The 9,498-nt window shown below is 40.4% G+C and overlaps 1 pseudogene; it reads right to left on the bottom strand.

The window, feature by feature from the left end:
• On the bottom strand, positions 1 to 8,240 carry LOC148123956 (uncharacterized; annotated as a pseudogene).
• Positions 8,241 to 9,498: the final 1,258 nt, after the last annotated feature.

Here is a 9,498-nt window from a genome sequence, read left to right as displayed (position 1 = left end):
TCAGCGCCAATTGTTTGCTGCACAAGCACCAAGTGTGCCAAGTACCACTGAAACCACCTGCACTGGTTTATGCCAGAGTCTTTGCAGTTTGATTCTCAAGTCCTGATATCTGGTGATTTTTTCAAGTTGTTTCTTGTCGATTCTGCTGTCACCAGGTATGGCAATGTCCACGATCCTCACTTTTTCCTTCTCCACAATTGTGATATCTGGGATATTGTGTTACAAAACTTTGTCAGGCTGTATTCAGAAGTCCCACAGTAGTTTTGCAAGCTCATTTTTGACCATTTTTTCAGGCTTATGATCCCATCAGTTCTTTGCTACAGGCAGGTGGTAGTTATGACACAAGTTCCAGTGGACCATCTGAGCGAGTGTGTTGTGATGTTGTTTGTAGACAGTCTGAGCAATTTTCTTGCAACAGCTCCGTATATGATCAATGGTTTCGTCTGCTTCTTTGCAGAGTCTGCATTTGGGGTCATCAGCATATTTTTCTATTTTGGCTTTGATTGCATTCGTTCTTATGGCTTGTTCTTGGGCTGCAAGAACCAGACCTTCTTTCTCTTTCTTCAGTGTTCCATTGGTCAGCCATAACCAGGTCTTTTCCTTATCTACTTTTCCATGGATCTTTTCAAGGAACTGCCCATGCAGTGCTTTGTTACACCAGCTGTCAGCCTGAGTTTGCATCACTGTTTTCCTGTATTGATTCTTGGTTTGCTGCACATTGAGCAGCTTCCTGTTGTTAACTCCATCAAAGCTGGTTCAATACTCTCTTTCACATAATCTGCCAGAGCATGCTTTACTATTATTATTATTATTATTATTATTATTATTATTACATAATTGCAAAGGTCTAGTTCAGATGTAGTCAAAAATACAAGAGACTGAATACAATAGAACCTCTGATCACAGTCATAATTCATTCCATAACTTTGGTCGCAATCCGATTTGGTCATGACCCAAACCTAATTTTGGAAATTTGGCACATACAAAAAAAAAAAAAATGGCTCAGAAGGGGAAATTGGCCGTGAAAAAAAAAGTGAATATTTTGGTTAGAACCTAATTTGGTCATGATCAGAAGTGTTCGTGATCAGAGGTTCTTCTGTACTGGAATTTTCTGTGCTTTGACATTCAACTATGATTTGTCTGCTCAAAAGAAAGATGCCTTGTAGCAACTGAGAATGGAAAGGAAAGTCAGGGTACAATAAATGGGGAAGAATATTTTATAATAATGTAGAATATGCTATATTTTCATCCCCTTTCCGTGCTGCTATTCAAAATTATAATAATACCAATAACTATGAGCAATAGTTACCTTCACTGCTAAATTTCCCTACTGTGAAAAACTGGTGTTTTATGCAGCAAAATACATGACAGCCAAGGATAATATTGAAAACATGGTTTTCTTACAGGTATGTTTGCTGGGAGGCCACAGTTGCCTATTCCAACGTATATGCTATAGTTACAGTTGCGCCACAAAATAACAATTGACACAAATTATTTATTTAATAGATTGTTTTTAAAGCCCGCCTTTATTACTTTATAAGTAACTCAAGGCAACAAACATACATAATACTCCTTTCTCCTATTATTCCCAACAACAACCCTGTGAAGTGGGTTGATCAGAGAGAAATGCCATTATTGTATAGTGATGCAATAGTGATTACATGAATAACCACAATCTTCAATGTGTACTGTAAGCTGAAATGGTAGCATAAAATAGAGCAATTTAAAAAATACAGTGGGAATAGTTAATAGCTTCCCTATAAATACTATTTTCAAGGGTTTTTTGCATATAACCCAAATTGTACATAAAGGAATCTTTCTCTTGATTACTGATAATTTTATCAGTGCCATTGATCTTGTGTCCTTCCTTCTGTTTTGGGAAGGTCAGAGTTAACTAACTGACCCCAGAGAATGCTGATTTGTCTTTCAAGTGCATAAAAGTGTGTTGTAGGAAGATGGCTAAGGACAATTTTTCACCATAACAGAAATTAGAATCAAAAATACTGGATGTAAATTGCAGTTACCTAAGTTTTGTTGAAATATAAATTTCACGTTAGTAAGATTTGTAAAGGAGTAGAACAGCTGCTTGCAGACGTTATGTGTTTCTCAACTGTGGGGTTTTTTAAAAAGAGACTGAACAGCCATCGCTTATGGGTGATTTAATTGGTTTTCCTGCATATTGTTAAGGGGTGGAATAAATAGAATAACAGAGTTGAAAGGACCTTGAACCTTCTAGTCCAACCCTCTGCTCAAACAGGAACCCCTATACCAGGGGTGGGCTCCTGAAGGTTCGGGAAAGCCCCAATTAAGATTCTGTGCAGTTTGGAGAACCCCCAAATTTCACTCCTGGCTGGTCCCACCACCCTTTCCCTCCCACACAGTCCATTTTGGATGCAAGTAAGTGCAGGGTATGCATGGACGCTCGGAGAGGGTGGAAAACTGGCCTTCTGGGAGTTTGGGAAGGCCAGGAATGGGCCCAATTCCAGCTTCCAGGGAGCCTCCAGAGCTGGGAGGCTGGTTTCTTCTTCCTGGAGGCTCAAGGAAAGTCTCCGGAGCCCGGGGAGGGCAACCCCCCCGCCTTGGTGCAGGAGGTTGACTAGGCCACACTCACCATGGTCACGTCCACCCAGCAACCAGGCAGAGAATCCTTTGCTAAAATTTTTGAAGCCTACCCCATCCCTAGACCATTTCAGACAAATGATTGTTCAATCTCTTTTTAAAAGCCTCCAGTGTTGGAGTACCTGCAACTTCTGAAGGCAAGATGTACTGTTGATTAATTGTTCTAACTGTCAGGACATTTCTCTTTGTTTCTGAGTTGGTTCTGTCCTTGAGTAAATAATGCTTGTGGTCCCTATTCTACAATTCTGTTGTATTATTAATGTTCTTGAAAATTGCATTTGCCTTTTAATTTGCATATTCCTACGCATTTGATTTTATCTTCGTAATATCTCGTTTTAAAAAGCCCTGTTCACTGAAGTTATATTTCCCTGATCTAGAGGCTGAAGTAAATTCCATTAGAGGCTAAATCACAACAAATAGATGCAGACTGCAGTCTGACACACTTTGCCCTGGTGACCAACCTTGCATTCCTGTTAGCTGAAACTTAGCTAGCTTTCTATTTAGAGTGTGCCAAGCATTAAACATTCATGATACTATGCCAACTTAGCTTCTCCACACACAATTTCATAGATGACTGTTCAAAGGTTTTATTTTATTTTTTTGTCAAATGCTTTTAAAGAATTTCGTGGCACTTGTCTGCAGATTCCTCATCTGCATTACCTGCCTCTATTCTGAAGCTGGTAAATTCAAGTATTACAATAGCAATTGTGCCAGTACAACCTGTAGGATTCTGTTTTGAAAGGGGCTATAGATCTGGATATTTCTTTGTGGAATTCTCAGTTAAGGAAGAGAGGGGTTTTGTATGCTACGTTATCATAACAGTAGTGTTATTCTTGTGGATATTTTTGCCAAAATTTATTTCAGGCATTCTAATTTAATCTAGAGGTTTTTTTATGCTTTATCGTACCAGTAATCCTCAACTTACGACCACAATTGAACCCAAAATTTATATTGCTAAGTGAGACATTTGTTAAGTGCACTTTGTCCCATTTTACGACTTTTCTTGCCACAGTTGTTGAGTGAATCACTGCAGTTGTTAAGTTAGTAACATGGTTATTAAATGAACCTGGTAATCTCATGACCCTGAATATTGCAACTGTCATAAACAGTGTGTCAGCCTTCAAGATTTTCTCCCTTTGCTTTGCATCTTTCCGCTGTCATACGTAACGGGGGGAGGAGGGGAAGAATGGTTATGGGAAGTGAGCTGGAGGTGTTACAAACCAGAACTGTATAAACTGGGGAGGGGGGTACATTCTTGCTTAGGTTTCTATTCTATGCGCAGCTGCAACTCTTTATCAAACTATGTCAGGGTCAACGGACAGAAGCCTCATCACCACCTGGAGATGCCCACATGATGATATACACAACTTTTAATTGGATGAACCATTTGAACTATTGGGGGTGGGAACGTTGCCATTACTTTATATATGTGATTTATGCGCCCGTTTTCTCAGATTCAGAATTCTTTTGTTGCTACCACTTGATTTCCAGTAAAAGATATCTTTTCTCTGATTAAAGGAATCTAAGTATTTCTTTCTTGGATTTTGAATGGAGCACCAGCTGACACAGTGAGTTAGTTGACAAGTGTCTGAATGTTGATCATGTGACCCTGGGGATGATACAATGGAGTGAAAAATGGTCATAAGTCACTTTTTTAATGCCATTATAACTTTGAACAGTCATTAAATGAACTGTTGTAGGCCGAAGACTACCTGTACTTATTTAAATATTTTGCTTCATTTATTTTGTTGCAAATCATTTTAGAAAAAACTTTGAAAGCTTGGTTTCCAAAAAACAAAAAAAAAATCATTAGAAAATCTTTTCTTCTGTAAGTTTTCACAGCCAGTAAAGACATATACTCAAGGGATTTTGTTATCTTTGATATTACAGACTGAATCTTACGTTTTCATTTTCTGTCATGCTCTATGGAGTTTCCTCTGTTTTTATCTGTAGTCCATTAATACTATCAAACAACTATAAACATCAAGTTGACATCACAATTATAGCCAATTAACTGCCGAATAATCCTAATGTTTACTTATCTTAGTTATTCTCTATTCATTAGGCATCTGTCTTTATATATCATATTTCTAAACTTTGCCATTATTTCTACTATAAAATAGTTCCCGAATCAAAAAGGTGATCGTCTCCCCATTTTTAATTTCTATCTTAGTACTAATTTTTGACAGTATAGTTTCTGTGTTAAACAATATTCTGCATTTATCCCTCATCTCTTCTCTGTTTTCATATCTCAACTATTGTTTGACTTGTTGGCATGTCTCCCATATGCCTCCCATATAATCTCGTATCTTCTTATCTTATACATATTCAGTCTCAGTATTTCGTCTATCTCTGTCGCTTCTTCTCTCTTTTTGATCTTCCATATACCTTTCAATGGTCTTTTCCTCACTTCATAAGTATCTTTCTGTGTATCCCCTTCTAACTCTGGTTTCTCACAGTATAGTTCACCATTCCTATTTCAGGTTTAACTATCTCCTCTTTTTTTCTCTTGTATCCCTCCCTTGTCCATTCCTCTATTCTTTCTATTTTATTTTATATTTCCTGGACTTCCTGTTTGTTGTTTAATGTCTTTTGGTCATAGTTTTCTGGTCTCTTAATCATATGATGTATCTTTTCTTTTATCTCCCTATGGTTCCTTGTCACCATTTCCTGCATACCTTGAATGGTTAATAATATTTCTTTTAATAGGACATTTGTTTCCCCTTGCCTTACTTTAGTTAATTTAAAATTTATCTCAGTAATCAACCAGAATCTCACTCTCCCATTATACTCAATAAGATAGCCAAAATTAGAGCAGTTTAGACCTTCCTTCCATTAATTAAGCCCTTGACAGCTCCCTCTTTGTTTCAAGACTCCAAGGCTCACACACTGCCCAGAATAAGGTATAATTATAATCCTCAAGGTTCTCACAAATATCTTCACAATCTGTCTCCAAGCACTGAGTATAATCAGTTGCAGATGTTTATGTATCCAGCCAATCCAGCCAATTTGTAACTACTTTCTCTTTATCCACTTTTTTCAGCTTTATATTACCTTCTTTGACCAGCAGGTTCACTGTTACTTTTTTCCCCTCTCCACTTTTATTGCAATCAAAATGTCTCTAAATAAGATGGTTTTCCAATAATTTCCCAAAGTTCTTCAAGTTTAGGAGGTAGTAAGAATATAGTTGAGAAATCTGAGACAATTTTAGTTTTCACAGAACTAACCAAATCCAATCTATTCTTTACTTTTAAAGTTGCTTCTAGCTACAATATCTGTTCTTTCTTTACCAAATCTGACAGTTACTCTAGGTCAGTGGTTCCCAAAGTGGGTAGTACCACCTCCTGGGGGGGTGGGATGCCTTGGGGTGCTAAGAGGCAAGGGGGTTGGCGGGGGCGCTAAGAGGCAGCAGGTGGCGCTGGCAGTGGGCCCCCTCGCAGGGCACAATTCAGGGGTGGGATTTTGCAGGTAGCCTGATTGAAGCGTGAGCGACGTAGGAGACTTTGGCCAGGCTCTCAAGAGATGAGAGTGACTCTGGCCGCTTCTCTCCGCTAACAGGTGGCCAAGATATCTGCAAACTGTCAAGCGCTCCTCAAGAGTTATGATTTTGCAGGTAGCTTGGCCGAACTCCTGTGCAAAGGAGAGCACAATGTTGTTGCACCTCACTTACACAGGGTGGGGGGTGGGGGGTGAGGGAAGGTGGTTCATCCCCAAAGCACCAGCATTGCTCCAGTGGCGCAGCCCTGAGGACTCTACCTTTGCCTGCACCCGTTACCAAAGCACGGCAGCCAGAGAAGCACTCCATTCAGAAGTGCTGAATTTCCAATCGGCGCTGGAGGCAGCATTGGAAAGCAAGAGGCAGCACGCAAAAGAGCTTCCACAAAGGGGAAAGAAAACCCTCCCTCTGCCACCGCTGCTGCTTTTGCCCCTCTCATAAACCCTGCCAGCTCCTAGGTATCCTGTTTGCAGTCCCACCAAAAGACGTGCCCTCTGCCCCCTGTTACGTGTCTATCCGGAGCACACAAGCCCGGCTTCTGGAGTCCTTCAGGGCATCGGGTATAAAACCACATCCAGCCGGCCACTCCTTTGTCTGAAGGGGAGATTCCTGGTTCCTTGTGTTGCCATGTTTTTTTTTCCCCTCTGGATGGTGGAGGAATCAAGAGTTTCACGTATTTGTGGCGTGGGTCCCTGTCACAAAATCGGAGCCTTTTGCCAAGGCTTCTTGTATTTTAGGTTACTGGCCCATTGCAGGCTGATAAATATAATAGTTGCATTAGAGAGGTTGTTGAGAGAAAGAGAAATTGTAATATAATGGCAAAATAGTTCCATTTTATTAGACTGGCTGGAGAGTGGCTTTTGATAATCAAGAAATGCAAAACAGTAAATGTTTCCCACTCCTAATCAAGTTGAGAGTATTTAATACCTGAGGCAATAAGCTGTAGAAATTCAACAATACAGAATGAATCATTTTATGTGACACCTCACTGTTGATACTTAGAGAGAGAGACAATTTTGCCTCTTAGTGGAGAGAAGTAGCCAGAGTCACTCTCATCTCTTGAGAGCCGGGCCAAAGTTTCCTGCGCCACCATCAGTCAAAATTCAAATTAGTGGTCCATGGGATTTAAGTTTGGTGGTCCCTAAGCTCCAAAAGGTTGATGACCCCTGGATTAGGCCACACCTGCTTGGGCAGAAAATAGGTAGATAGGTTAAGGAAGGAATAGAGAGAGAGAAAAGAGAGAGAGAGAGAGAGAAAAAGAGAGAAAGAGGGAGGGAGGGAGGAGAAAGTGAATGGGATATGGAGGGAGGGAGGGAGAGACAGAGAAAGAGAAAGAGAGAAGGAAGAGACAAGAAAGAAAATGAAGAGAAAAGGGAAAGAAAAAGGGAGAGAGAAAGGAAGAAATATGATAGACAAAGAAAGAGGGGGGATGGAAGGAAGGGAAAAAAAGAAAGGGAAGGAGGAAGGGATAAGAAAGTCAATGAGATATCTAGTCCAACCACCTGCTCCAGCAAGGTTAGAAGTGTGTCTGTGTGTCTGTGTGTCTGTGTGTGTGTGCATGCATGCATGCACATGGCTGTCAAAACTCCAAAAACAGGTCAAGTAGCTCTGGGGAGTTAGTCATAAATTAGAACACTTACTAAGCAAATGGCCATTAAGCGAGGACCACTTATATTTGGTTTGCCAGTCACATGGCTACCTGGCCACACCCACCCAGTTACATGACCACCAAACCATGCCTATCCGGTCAGGTGGCCACCAAGCCATGCCCAGCCAGCAAGCCATGCCTAGCCAGCCAGTCATATGATCACCAAGCCACGGCCACAAATTAGGCTACGCCCACAGAACGAGTTGTTAAGAAATTTGAATTCCACCCCTGGGTAGGGGCACTGAGGATGAGTTTGTAGCACCAACTGGTGGACTGAAAAAGTTTGGGAACCACTGCTCTAGGTTGTTAATCACCACTAATTTTCTTTGTTGAGTTACTTTCCATTTTTCAAATGGGTTATTTTAGGAAAAATTCCACTGCAGAAATTAGAATAATTCTTACCCAGACTGAGCACGCTGTTACAAGATCTTTCCCTCCTTCTTTTCCCGGCTGGATTCCCGGCTTTGGTTTAGCCATTACGGCCATTCTCTCTCCAGATCAAGGGATTTTCTTCAGGTCATTCGAGGAGACTGTGCTTTCCTCATGACCACCAAAGCATCCCCTCTACCTTCATCATCCCTCCATGGTGACTTTTGGTTTGGTAGAGTCTCCAGGCTTGAAGAAATCAGCGGGACTTTGCGGAGCTGCCACTTGTCTACACTGCTTCGCTGTGAGGTCAGCTGCCTTCTCTCATAACAAGTAACTTCTTTTGTTGTAAAATAGGTAGGTAAATATCATGTCAAGTATTTGTGATAGCTTCCTAGCTTTCCTGAATGCTCAAAATGGAAATTAATGTTGATCCTTCTAACATAATGGACACAAAGGTTGCATCCAACTGTTTTTGTTCTTCGATTCAGTTTTGTCCGCTTCTCAGAGACTGCCTAGACAAATCCTGCAATTTTCTTAGCAAGGTTTTTTAGAACTACTTTGTCTAATCCTTCCTAGGATGGAGAGAAAGTGACCAATCCAAGATCACTTCACTGGCTTCATGCCTAAGAGCTCACACTCTCATCTACCAAACTGCTATTTAGATTATAGTACTGTGAGTTGTCTTAGAATGGGTGTTACCTATTGTACGTATAAGCAATGTCAAACAGGAAGGGTCCTTACAGATATAGAACCAACCCCATCTTTCTATCCTTTCTTCTTCAGTTTAATTGTGTTTGATTCTCAGAGATCTCATGGACAAATAAATTCCTGACATTTTTCTTTGCAGGACTGCAGAAGTGGATTGCCACTGCCTCCTTCCTAGGGAGCTGAGAGAAAGTGTATGGCCCAAGGTCACCCAACTGGCTTTCTGCCTAAGGTGGGATTAGAACTCATGACCTTCCAGTTTCTAGCCTGATGCCTTAACTACTATACCAAACTAAATATTTAGGGATCTAGTAACGGGTAATTTTTAAATTTTTACAATTAATTGTTGCTTGTAAATTATTTAGCATGTTTTAATTATAATGTAATGTAGGTGCTATGGCAGCTGTTTTGTAGGGATTATTGGAGCCTATGTGTTGCTGAGTCCTGTTGTACTGTAATGATTAGATTAATGGAAACAGCAAACTGATTCCTCAAAATAAAGCTGCCTGAACATGTTCTGAGCGTACAAAGGATTGAGGATCTTTTGTTTTGTTTATCTCCCAGCCCGAAGAAGTGAAAGTTAATGTACCCTCAAACATAAATTTCTCAAGGAGTAACTCTTTATCAACTTTGGAAGAAAGCCTAAAATTGGTAGTTTATT

Source organism: Pseudonaja textilis, chromosome Z, assembly GCF_049901715.1.
Source record: "Pseudonaja textilis isolate UNSWEBS1 chromosome Z, rPseTex1.2, whole genome shotgun sequence".
Classification (NCBI taxonomy): Eukaryota; Metazoa; Chordata; class Lepidosauria; order Squamata; family Elapidae; genus Pseudonaja; species Pseudonaja textilis.
The sequence above is the reverse complement of the archived record's forward strand: the minus strand, read 5'-3'. Positions and strand labels throughout refer to the sequence as shown.